This window comes from Petromyzon marinus, chromosome 83 (assembly GCF_048934315.1).
Source record: "Petromyzon marinus isolate PM22_M1 ecotype Great Lakes invasive population chromosome 83, UKy_Petmar_22M1.pri1.0, whole genome shotgun sequence".
Lineage (NCBI taxonomy): Eukaryota > Metazoa > Chordata > Hyperoartia > Petromyzontiformes > Petromyzontidae > Petromyzon > Petromyzon marinus.
In genome coordinates this window covers 5,588,280-5,600,924 of record NC_133748.1, presented here as the reverse complement: position 1 = coordinate 5,600,924, position 12,645 = coordinate 5,588,280, and the positions used below count along the sequence as shown (strand labels likewise).

Below are 12,645 nucleotides of genomic sequence, written 5' to 3'. Positions count from 1 at the left end.
AGCTACTCGGGTTCAGTAGCTAAGTATAGCTATACTGTCGCTATGTGCGTGCGAGTTAACCTTAGCGAATAGGCCAACCAGCACACACGCTGTCTAACCCACGATTCCTTGCTAAATTTCAACTGACGAACGAAGAGCGAAGAGCGTAGAGTTCCAGGATGATCCCCACAAACAAACCCTGATCCCTGTCGGAGCTTCCCCTTTATTTTTCTGGCCTTGGCTTCGACACGCCCTCGGCCCCGCCCCCTACTGTGTGAAGACAAGGCTCTCGGGGCCCCGGTCACGTGCCCCTCCAATACCCGGCGCTACAGTATAGTGACAGTATATGTCACTACACATATATGGCAATAGGGAATACCAGAGCTTTGAGAAGCCTCTTCTCGTTGTTTATGGTAATGCCCTGGTCTCTCCATATCTTATTGAGCTGTGACATGGCTATTCTACCGAGATCTGGCTACCTTCTGTTCTCGTGGCTACATTCTTCGTCTTCAGAAGTCTAAGCACAGGACGACAAAGTTCTTCGCAACTTTTGATGCATTTTCCAGACTAAAATGAGTTTAGTTGTTCCATCGCCATCATCTTTGTCTTTAACATTTACCAAGGGTCATAATTTTAGGTTTGCTTTATGATAGTAGTGTGGTATCATCAGCAACTGTTACGTTTTCTTTGGTTCTTTCGGTGAAGTCACGTAGAATGAGAATAAATAAATAAATTGATAAAATAAAATAACACAATAATATTCTCACGACGTTTCGGCCAGAACACAAGCGGCATTCATCAGGTGAAGGGACGAGACTGTCTTGAGGATAGCGCTGGAGTGAAAAAGCCACGCTCAGATCACGACCTTTAAGCTGTGTGAGAAGAAACAAAGCGCCTTGACAAAGGAATTAGCATATAATTTAGCATTGAAATGGCTGAGTGATTAGCTTGTGACTGGTCACAGAAATGGCTATGTTAAAGTTAAAGCATACACATCCGCAAAGGCACCCCTTGACAAAGGAATTAGCATTGAATTTAGCATTGAAATAGCTGAGTGATTAGCTTGTAACTGGTCACAGAAATAGCTATGTTAAAGTCAGAGCATATACATTCACCGAGGCACCTAGTACAAATCAAACAGGAGAATTTAGCATTGAAATAACTAGGCGAATTTAGCACTGAAATAACTGAGTGATTAGCTTGTGACTGGTCACAGAAATGGCTATGTTGAAGTCAAGGCCTACACATCTGAGCTATTCACAGTAACTGGGTATATAGTGAACCAATATAAAACTAAAATATAAATTACCTCAATGTTATCAATAAACTCTATATTCTCCAATCAGCTAAGCTACCAACAATAAGTCGTTATATATCACAATGCTATATGGCGAAAAAATGGGTGGATTCTTACCCTCAACTTTAGCAACACGGATTGCTACGGGTCCCGTTCAGACGGACGAGTTCATCCATGGTCGGTACAGAGGAGGGGGAGAGAGACAGCTGCGAGGCGCTGTTATACTCCATGTTGTAAACCATACCATTAACCGTGGTGTGAGAGCTATTAAGAGTCAATGCCAGCGAAAGAGCTGCGGTCTGAAAGTCATGGTAAAATGCAACCGGCTACCATGAGAGATTCGTTCATGAGGCCATTCACATATACAAGTGTAGGGGTGCTATGGGGATAAACACATGGCACGGGCAGGTGTGGATCACCCACACCTTGGTGGCTACACCAACGTCCACTAAGGCTCCAGTGGGTATAAAGTGCGGGGAGCCAGGGAGCTCGGGGCAGAGTGTAGGGCCCGAGGCTGAAGCAACCAGTGAAGAAAGAAGGCCAGCTAGGTGAGACCCTGGAACTCCTGTGACCGCTGCCCTTTTCAGGGCCGGCACAGCAAGCCAGTGGTGCGGCCCCAGAGCCCCAGAGTCAGAGTCCTTCCAAGGGCCGGTCTGGTCGGCGGGGTGCCGAGATCTGTGCCTAACCAGGGCCGGATCTGATAGCCTCCCTTAGAGCCCTACCAGGAGGAACTGGGAGCCTAGAGCTTAGGCTAGAGAGCCTGGGGTGTGTTCCTGAGTTATACGGGTGGAGGGGCCGCTACCCCTTCTAGTGTAACCCTTGTTAAGGTTTAAATAAATAGTGCTGCTTCTATTCTGCCGTCTCCGTGTCCTGGAACCCACTACAACTGGTGTCAGAAGTGGTCTTAAAATGGACACAAGGAGTACAAACCGATCACAGGAACCCCAGAAGGAGGACGGCTCACCTGGGATTGCGCCAGAAGCCGCGGCCGACGATCCTGGGATGCCCCAGACGCCCCAACAGCAGCTGCCGCTGGAGGAGTGGCCGCCGATGGAGGACGGGTTGCAGGCGGCTCACTCTCGACTGGCTGAGCTGCTGTATGCCGCGTCTTCCACGCTGGAGGAAATCTACCGCGCGGGGCTGCGGGCGCAAAGGCGGCAGAGAGACGAACGCTGTTCAACAGCCATTCCCGCCGAAACACAGCCACCAGATTTCGGATTTGCCGCCATGACAGTGTCCGCCACGGCGATTGGAGGGTCGCAGCTCCACGTGGACGCTGTGGGCCAATCAGCGGTGGTGACGTCATCACCAACGGACGCCCGCTGTCAGGACCAATCGGCGGGCGCATCGTCATCACCTGCGCGACCGCCGATGGGTGTCCCCAGCCCCTCTATCACCGGCGGAAAGGCCGGAGATGGCGCGCGGCACCTCTCAGAGACGAAGCCATCCTTTCAACAACGCCTGCCGGTGTTGAAGGAGTTCGTTTCAGACGGCGGCGACTGGGGGGCCTTTCAACGCCGCTTTCTCGCTCATCAAGAGATGGCCGGCTGGACGGACAACGAGGCTTTGAGTGCGCTACCGGCCATGCTGGACGATGACGCCCTTGCTACGCTCATCACAGCTCCCAGATCAACGCGATCTACGCTACAGTCGGCGCTCCAGGTCCTCACCATAGTCTACGGGCCATCGTCGGACTGCCGCAAACTCTTCCACGAGCGGTGCAGGGGCCAGAAGGAGCCACCGCTGGCATATCGCACGGCTCTCCTGGCCCTCGCAAAAGCGGCTTTCCCGCGGATGGACGGCGAAGGGGTGGACGCGATGGTGACGGAGAAGCTCCTGGCGTTGGCCAAGGAGCTACAGATCGTCATCGTCGTAGAGGACGACGCGGACATGTGCTCCTTGCGGGCAGCAAGACACATCCACGCGCACCTGATAGCGCAGCGTCGATCACCTCTCGTCCCCAAGGGCGCAGCTGCGGTGTGCGCTGGGACGCCGACCATCCCCCCCTCCGAGGAGGTCTTCGCGGCGGGTCGCCCGGTGGAGTCGAGATCTGGAGGGAGGCCGGCTCGGACCACACCGGATCGCCAGGAGCACCCCAAGGTGCTCATCACGTGCTACAACTGTGGCCGCAAGGGCCACGTGGCTGCGGAATGCCGGGCGCCTCGTCAACAACAGCCGGGATGGTCGGACGGCGCTCCAGCCTACAGGCCTCCGCATCGCAACCCGGCAAGTCGCGGCACCCCACCTGCTCGGCCTGTGCACACACCTGTCCCCACCTCGCGCGTTTCGGTGTACGGGCCTCGGGGTATGCCCATTGGTTTGTTGGGTGGCGGCGGGGTCGAGAGGGTGCTCGGGCCGGGGCAGTGGACGGAATTGGCCTACCGCATTGTTGCTGCGTCGGCAGGCTCGTCCGTGGTCGCGGGTCGCATTGACGGGGTCGTGGTGCGTATCCTCGTCGATACGGGAGCTTCGGCGACCATTGTGTCCGACTTGATTCATAATATTCTTCCCGTTCAAAGCCGCCCCTTGCTCCCAGTCACCGTTCCGTGTTACGCAGCGAACGGGGGTTCGCTGGGTATCATAGGCCAAATTCGAGCACAAATTTGCATTGGCGATATCAAACTCTCCGGGCCGATATTAGTCTCGTCCTCGCTGGCGGTTCCGTGCTTGTTGGGGACGGACTTTTTGGGCAAAATGCCGATTAAAATTCTAATTGATCAGGGTTGCATCGAGCTTCCCTCGGGCCGACGGGTAACATTCCTGCCTTCCCCTGTCACCTCAAGGGCAGCGTGCGCGTCGATACAAGCGTTCATCACTCGGACGGTGCGTGTACCTCCAGGGGCGCAAATGCTCGTGCCCCTTCGCTTGCGTCGGCCTTTCTTGCCCGGTGTTCTGGACCAGGGAATTCTGTTAGGGCCCTCGAGGGCTGGGGAAAACGGGCTGGATCTGGTGGCCGCTCAAACGCTCGTTAAGGGGAGCGATGACCCGTTTATCCTCGTCCTTAACGTTGGCGTACAGACGGCCGTCATTCCTCAGGAAACTGTACTCGCGCACGCGACGCCGGTCCCCGTGGTAGACACGGTTATGGGTAATGTGGGGACCAATCCTCTGGCTCAACCGCATTCTGAGGGGGACGATAGTTGGATGGACGCACTATGTTCGGGCACGAGTGATCTGTCCGACTCCCAGCGTGCCGGCCTACGCACCCTTCTGACGAATTTTCCGATGTCTTTAGTAAACACAAATATGACATTGGGTGCACGAAATTGTTGCGTCACCACATTGACACGGGTGACAATGCCCCGGTACGCCAGAATCCTTTTCGGTTAAGTCCGGCCGAAAAAGATCATGTCAAATCGGCAGTGGATGACATGCTGGCTTCAGACATTATAGCCCCTTCCACCAGTCCATGGGGAGCACCCATAGTGCTTGTCAAAAAGCACGATGGGTCCTTGCGATTCTGTGTGGATTTTCGCCGCCTTAATAAGATCTCCGTGGCCGACGCGTATCCACTTCCCCGGATGGACGAATCTCTGGATGCTCTGGCTGGCGCACGTTTTTTTTCTACGTTGGACTTGTTATCCGGATTCTGGCAACTCCCATTGGATGATGAGTCCAAGCCAAAGACTGCGTTTCGCACACCACACGGCCTATTCCAATTTAACCGGTTACCTATGGGATTACACTCCGCTCCGGCGACATTTCAGTGCCTTATGGAACTGGTTTTGGCTGGCTTACAGTGGAACGTCCGTTTGATCTATCTGGATGACGTCATCGTGTTCAGCAAGACATTTGACGAACACCTTTTGCGCTTGCGCGCGGTGTTCCTCAAAATGCCTGCTGCGAATTTGAAATTTAAGCCGCAAAAGTGCCACCTGCTACGGGAATCCGTACGCTATTTGGGGCACATCGTCAGCCACTCGGGCATATCCACCGATCCCGCAAAGACGCAGTGTGTCAGCTCCTGGCCAACCCCCACCTCGGTGGCTGAGGTCAGGAGTTTCATTGGATTTGCGTCTTATTACTGGCGGTTCGTCGCGGATTTCGCGACCATTGCTAAGCCCTTACAAGCTCTGACGGCGAAGGGAGTGAAATTTCACTGGGGCCAGGAGGAGGAGGTCGCTTTTGTTCCCTTCGCGACGCTCTCGTGCGTGCCCCTCCATTGAGCTACCCCGATTTATCGGAACCCTTCCTGCTCGATACAGACGCCAGCAATACGGGCATTGGGGGTGTGCTCTCACAGGTGATCTGTGGTGTGGAACACGTCGTGGCTTATGGCAGTAAGGTTTTGTCTCCGGCGGAACAGAGATACTGCGTCACGCGTCGGGAACTCTTGGCTATTGTATTTTTTATGCAACAGTATCGCCCATACCTGTACGGTCGGCATTTCACTGTCCGTATGGACCATGCGGCATTACAATATGCCTTGCGGGTGACGCAGCCTTCGGGGCAATTGTCCCGATGGCTCGAAATCCTTCAGGATTATGATTTCACGACCACATATCGGAAGGGTGCTCGGCACACTAATGCGAATGTGCTGTCTCGCCTGCCGCCCGCCTCAGATTGCGCTTGTCTCAGGGGATCGGGGCGTTGTAAGCCGCCAGACGATAGCCCCCCCTTAGATATCCCGATTCTCGCTGCTGCCACTGAGGACCCCTTGCCTGAGGGTCCTGTCGGGGAGGGAGGTGCGGACTCCTTGCTGGGGTTGTCCGTTGCGGAATGGGGGCGCCTCCAGATGGAGGACGCATCCCTCCTCGCGTTGCGTCGTCGCGCAGGGGGTTCCGTGCGGGGGGTCGCGGGGATTGATTCGTACGGGCTGCTCCAGGGGCTCCTAATGCATTGGGATGGGAGGACCTGCCGTCACAGGCTTGTGGTGCCATCCGCTTTGCGGGGTAAGGCCGTTTGGGCCGCACACGAGCGGCTTTTGCACCTGGGGACCCACAAGACCCTTGCCGTGCTCCAGCTGGATTTCTTCTGGCCGGGTATGGCAATGGATGTGGATGACCTCCTGGGTGCATGCACTCAGTGCGCCCAACGAAAACCACCAGCGAAAGGCGCCTGCCCACCGCTACAATCTATCACGGTCTCTCGGGTTAACGAACTCGTCGCACTCGGTATATTGGGGCCCTTCCCTGCGACCCCTAGGGGTAACAAGTACCTGCTGGTTGGCGTGGAATATTTCACCCGATGGCCTATGGCATGGCCTCTCGCTAACCAGTCAGCAGCAGCCGTTGCCGAGGCCTTTGTCCAGGGCTATGTCCTCGACAAGGGTGCTCCCGAACGGCTGCTGACTGACCAAGGGAAGAACTTCTCTGGCGTCCTTCTGCACGAGGTGTGTGCGCTTCTTGGTACGAAAAAGATTCGCACTTCCCCCTATCACCCACAAACCGATGGCATGGTGGAGCGGCTGCATAGGACGCTCACATCTATGTTGTGTCACCAGGTGTGTGACTCCCAGACCAATTGGGACCTTCACATTCCGGGGGTTTTGGCCGCCTATAGAATGGCTCCTCACGCGGCAACCGGCTTCTCGCCGTTCTTTTTGATGTACGGTCGCGACGTTGACCCACCAATTGCGACTCAGCTCCGCGTCTCGGAAACCAGCAGAAAATCGAAATTGGCCGACCACGTTAAATTTAATATCCTGAGGTTGACCGAGGCGCGGGAGGCAGCGGCCCAAAACTCTTCCTCTCGGCAGAAGGCCAATGAGAGGTTGGGATCGCGCCAATCACGCACACATGCGTGGAAGCCAGGCGATCAAGCCTGGCTGCACTGCCCTCAGGTGCCGTTGGCGACCTCGGCGAAATTGTTGCGGCCTTGGAGGGGCCCTGTGGTTATTGTGAAGGTTATGCGGCCGCAGTGCGTTCGTATCCAGTGGGAGAAACGCCGCTGGTACGTACACCCCTCGCGTCTGAAGCCGTTTGTGGCGCCGCGCGTCCCTCCACCACATTACACAGGCCGAGCATGTGATGTGTCCGCTGACTCCCGGACGGCGTCTTCGTCACTTGCCCTTGTTGCTTCGCTAACTGTTCCACCTTCAGGCGCCTCAAGAATGGCGGCTTCCAGCGCGCCTGCGCCACCCGGTGGGGACGGAGTTTGCCCTTCCGGGGTGACGGAAGACGGTGCACCTGCACAGCCGGTGCCCACTGCCGGGCCGACCGGACCCTCCCCCTACGATGGACCCGCAAAACGGACTCGCGCCAAAATGCGCCGCTTGTTGTAATAATGGTTCTTGTTACTCTTGTTGTTCACTGTTAAGTTTTCTTGCTGCGTTGATGGGGGTGGGGGTACAATGTATATGTGTATATAGTGTAATTTTGTATAGGTGGGTTGGGTTATTTATTGGGGTGTTCGTTCTTATGAGGCACGCACGGGTGGGGGTTTGTTGTGTTTATTGTTCGAGTATTGTTGCAGCCGGGACGGCTGCGGGTTACATGGGAGGGGGTGATGTAGGGGTGCTATGGGGAATAAACAAATGGCACGGGAAGGTGTGGTTCACCCACAACTTGGGGGCTACAACAACGTCCGCTAAGGCTCCAGTGGGTATAAAGTGCGGGGAGCCAGGGAGCTCGGGGCAGAGTGTGGGGCCCGAGGCTGAAGCAACCAGTGAAGAAAGAAGGCCAGCTAGGTGAGACCCTGGAACTCCTGTGACCGCTGCCCTTTTCAGGGCCGGCACAGCAAGCCAGTGGTGCGGCCCCAGAGCCCCAGAGTCAGAGTCCTTCTAAGGGCCGGTCTGGTCGGCGGGGTGCCGAGATCTGTGCCTAACCAGGGCCGGATCTGATAGCCTCCCTTAGAGCCCTACCAGGAGGAACTGGGAGCCTAGAGCTTAGGCTAGAGAGCCTGGGGTGTGTTCCTGAGTTATACGGGTGGAGGGGCCGCTACCCCTTCTAGTGTAACCCTTGTTAAGGTTTAAATAAATATTGCTGCTTCTATTCTGCCGTCTCCGTGTCCTGGAACCCACTACACAAGCACAGAGACAATTTCAACCGAGAAGATGGATTCTGGCTTAGTAACCATTGGAAATATGTTTTAAACCATTTCCTTTCTTAATTAATTGTATTTTACGATGACCTTCAGACCTCAGCTCTTTCGCTGGCATTGACTCTTAATAGCTCTCACACCACGGTTAATGGTATGGTTTACAACATGGAGTATAACAGCGCCTAGCAGCTGTCTCTCTCCCCCTCGTCTGTACCGACCATGGATGAACTCGTCCGTCTGAACGGGACCCGTAGCTATCCGTGTTGTTAAAGTTGAGGGTAAGAATCCACCCATTTTTTCGCCATATAGCATTGTGATATATAACGACTTATTGTTGGTAGCTTAGCTGATTGGAGAATATAGAGTTTATTGATAACATTGAGGTAATTTATATTTTAGTTTTTTATTGGTTCACTATATACCCAGTTACTGTGCATAGCTCAGATGTGTAGGCCTTGACTTCAACATAGCCATTTCTGTGACCAGTCACAAGCTAATCACTCAGTTATTTCAATGCGAAATTCGCCTAGTTATTTCAATGCTAAATTATCCTGTTTGATTAGTTCTAGGTGCCTCGGGGAATGTATATGCTCTGACTTTAACATAGCTATTTCTGTGACCAGTTACAAGCTATTTCAATGCTAAATTCTATGCTAATTCCTTTGTCAAGGGGTGCCTCTGCGGATGTGTATACTTTAACTTAGCTATTTCAATGCTAAATTCTATGCTAATTCCTTTGTCAAGGGGTGCCTTTGCGGATGTGTATGCTTTAACTTTAACATAGCCATTTCTGTGACCAGTCACAAGCTAATCACTCAGCCATTTCAATGCTAAATTATATGCTAATTCCATTGTCAAGGCGCTTTGTTTCTTCTCACACAGCTTAAAGGTCGTGATCTGAGCGTGGCTTTTTCACTCCAGCGCTGTCCTCCAGACAATCTCGTCCCTTCACCTGATGAAGGCCACTTGTGTTGTGGCCGAAACGTCGTGAGAATATTATTGTGTTATTTTATTTCATCAATTTATTATTTTATTCTCATTCTATGTGACTTTACCGAAAGAACCAAAGAACATGAATCCTTGCAGTCACGAAAGCTTTAAATCGAAATTTAAATCTTACGTTGTTTATTCTTCCGTCTATAATATTCACGCGTGCTTCAATGGAATCTAGGCCTGCCTCTCACAAAATACGCTTGCTGTACAAATTGGATAGGTAAGGAGACAGTATACAGCCCTGTCTTACTCCTTTCCCAATGTCAAATTCTTGTGTCTCCCCATACTCTAATCTAACTGTTACTCTTTGGTTGACATATTATTAAGTAACACAGTGGGCCATACCTGGTTTAAAATAGTTTAAAATTAGTTTAGATTAACCTTTCTACAATTGACGACGAAGGTGATAATGCATAAGTCCTTTCTGCCTGTCTGTCTGTAACACGACGACCCTTGTAAATATGATCCTACAGGGACGAAGCTTCAACAAAATGATATGTTGCTATTAGGGGCTTACCGAATTGTGAAAAAAATAAAACGTATAAAAGTGGTGTACAAACGTTTAAGGAACACGCCAGAGCAAAAAAAGCATTAATTGCAAAATCGCAAGTAGTGTTTTGTTCTGGAAGATACCATACAGGATCCGTACTGCTGATTAAACACTTTCAAGGACGAATGTGCATTGGTAAGCTTTAAACAATCTACCCATTTGCGTGTGCACGATAGTACTTTGATTCAACACGTCGTAGGCTTCCGCGACCAATATTATATTATTAAGCTGTTGTGGGCTAGATCGCGCAGACGTTTCATAAACAAGGTGGGAGGGAGGAGAGGGAGGGCGTTTCGGAGGGGCCCTGCAGAAGGAGCAGCGGCAGCATCTGAAAGCGCTGCACGATGCGGTTTTACCTCCATTCCGCACCTCCAATTAACACGGTTGGCAATGCACGGTGCAAAATAAGTTCCACATACGTGCATATATACGACTGTCTTTGTTCAATGGTGAGGTCTTCATCCCCGGCTCTCTACAAGAGCAAATTGGGAGCAGACACAAGGCAAAGAACCGCCGTGCACATCGCCCATTTGACCCCCCCTGCCCCCCCCCCCCAGTAAGCTATTCACCTCTCTGAACCAGGTGGCCACTTAGCATCATAAGTGTGGCAGGAACGCATTGCGGTAGGCTCCAGCTACAGATGCCCGAAGTGGGTAAAAGGGAATCGCTCGCTTTGTTACCCATCTGAGAGAGTCACCGCTCCCATGTCGCTGCGGCTTTCTCATCTTGACCACTGATGGCGGCCATCCCAGATCTGAGTCTTGCTTTGGTTCTTCGTGAAGTCTTTCGTGAAGACTTGTAGTCGTGTTTTGCGTTTTTTCTTTGCGCCGTTGTTCTACAGAGTCGAGAATAAACTGGGTCCCAGTCTGTCAGTTGCTCATTTTGAAAGAGTCGTGAATTGGTTGTCAATGTTGAGGACTTGTTTTTCTATATTATAGATTGGGCGTTGTAGGAGACCTCTTGTTGGACAATCGTTTAAGCTGGTTGTGATAAATTAGCAATGGTCTGTATCAAACTCCAGGCTACAGACGCTCTGCGATTTGACAGAGTTTTCCATCAAGAGTTAATAAGTATACAGTCAACGGTATTTCTCTATTTAGCTATCGCTTGACATCCCGGTAAGTGAATGTTGTGGCTCTGGAGCCACCTGCCACCTATTCTGTGCACATAACATAATAAAATAAAAATTCAAATCTTGATTTGAAGCTTTTGTGACTGCAGGAATCCATATTTTTGGTTCTTTCGTTAAAGTCACATAGGTAGAAAAAATATAATAGATCACGACGTTTTGATCGCAACACAATCAAAACATCGTGATCTATTACTTTTTTCTACCTACGTGACTTTACCGAAAGAACCAAAGAGTATTATTTTGTATTTTGCCAGGTCAGGCTCCACTAAGCTATGTAGCTCTTTTTTTATATAAGTGACTTGGCCAGAAATGATAGCTCAACAAAGGGGCTCATCACTTGGGAATTTATAGCAGCCAGTTATCTAAACGTGTGATGTTGATTTGCATGTGGAGGTACCCGGAAAAAATCAAAGCTACTACGGAGATTGAGAGGGACGCAAACTCCAAATATACAGCAGCAGGTGTCAGGGTAAAGATTCAACCTTCGACGAAGATAACATCTCGCTAACGTGGCCCTCCTTAAAAATATATAAATATTAATTTATTTCCCCACAAAGTAGTTCTCATTTAGTCAACCCTTTGAAGGATGATGGCTGAGTTCCCCTCCCCAAGCAAGGATTTAAACTCGGGTGCCAAGCTGCCTGAGCTAGTTTGAGATTTTACAGTGCATCTGAGTTAACATTGGGAGAGAGAAAAAAAACATTTGTTATGATTAAAATTAATAGTAGCATGCATTGTTGCGATTCAAGGATTGTGATTTTATTCTGGAATCTATTTTCTTTACATTGTTGTGAATGAAGCGGCCTCTAGTATCTTCGGAGAAAAGTGAGCTGAATACATAGAACACACGCATGCAGGTAAACAATCGATTCTTGCTTACACAAATAATATGAATGTTTTGTGATGTTCAGACATATTAATCGATGCACCACTATAATTGTTACAAACTAAAACCACAACGTGTGTAATTTATTTACATCGAGTGAATGGTTAATATGAATTTATATATGCAGACGTTTCATTACATCTCAAGCTTTGTGGCATTACCTTGAGAAGTTACTGTCAAATTGTAACCCATCTCATGACGATCAGCTGTGCTGGTTTTCAGAAAACAGCGGTACATTCCACTCGCGTTCGCTGGGACTGAAATCAGAGTGATGGAGCCATTTCCACTGCTCAGGTTCCCAGAGAAAACCACGTAGCAGAGAAGTGGGTTGCAGGATGTGATAGATTGAATGTTACAATATAATATCTGTGGAACAAGATATGTTACACGTTCAGAAATTTGTTTTAATTGTTGCACATTAGTGTTTGTATATTTATACCAGTTGGCTGGCATTGCACTCTCCAAAAAACTATGCAGATGAACTCTATTGAAAATCTCCTGTTATATTTATATTGAACCATTTATAACATCTTCTTTGGTTCTTTCGGTAAAGTCACGTAGAATGATAATAAAATAATAAATTGATAAAATAAAATAACACAATAATATTCTCACGACGTTTCGGCCACAACACAAGCGGCCTTCATCAGGTGAAGGGGGCGAGACTGTCTGGTAGGACAGCGCTGGAGTGAAAGAGCCATGTTCAGATACGGCCTTTAAGCTGTGTGAGAGGAACAAAGCGCCTGCTGCAGAAATAGAGCTTGTACCTGCTGCAGAAATAGCTACGTTAAAGTCAGAGCATACACATTCACCGAGGCCCTTAGTAC

The 12,645-nt window shown here is 50.5% G+C and overlaps 1 long non-coding RNA gene across 1 annotated transcript in view; it reads right to left on the bottom strand.

Annotated features, from left to right (window-relative positions):
• Nucleotides 1–12,645, bottom strand: part of LOC116937273 (uncharacterized) — a 37,286-nt gene that overhangs the window by 4,356 nt on the left and 20,285 nt on the right. The window contains exon 4 of the long non-coding RNA XR_012931266.1: nt 11,980–12,184. This is a non-coding gene — a long non-coding RNA (uncharacterized LOC116937273). The remainder of the gene's footprint in view (nt 1–11,979; nt 12,185–12,645) is intronic.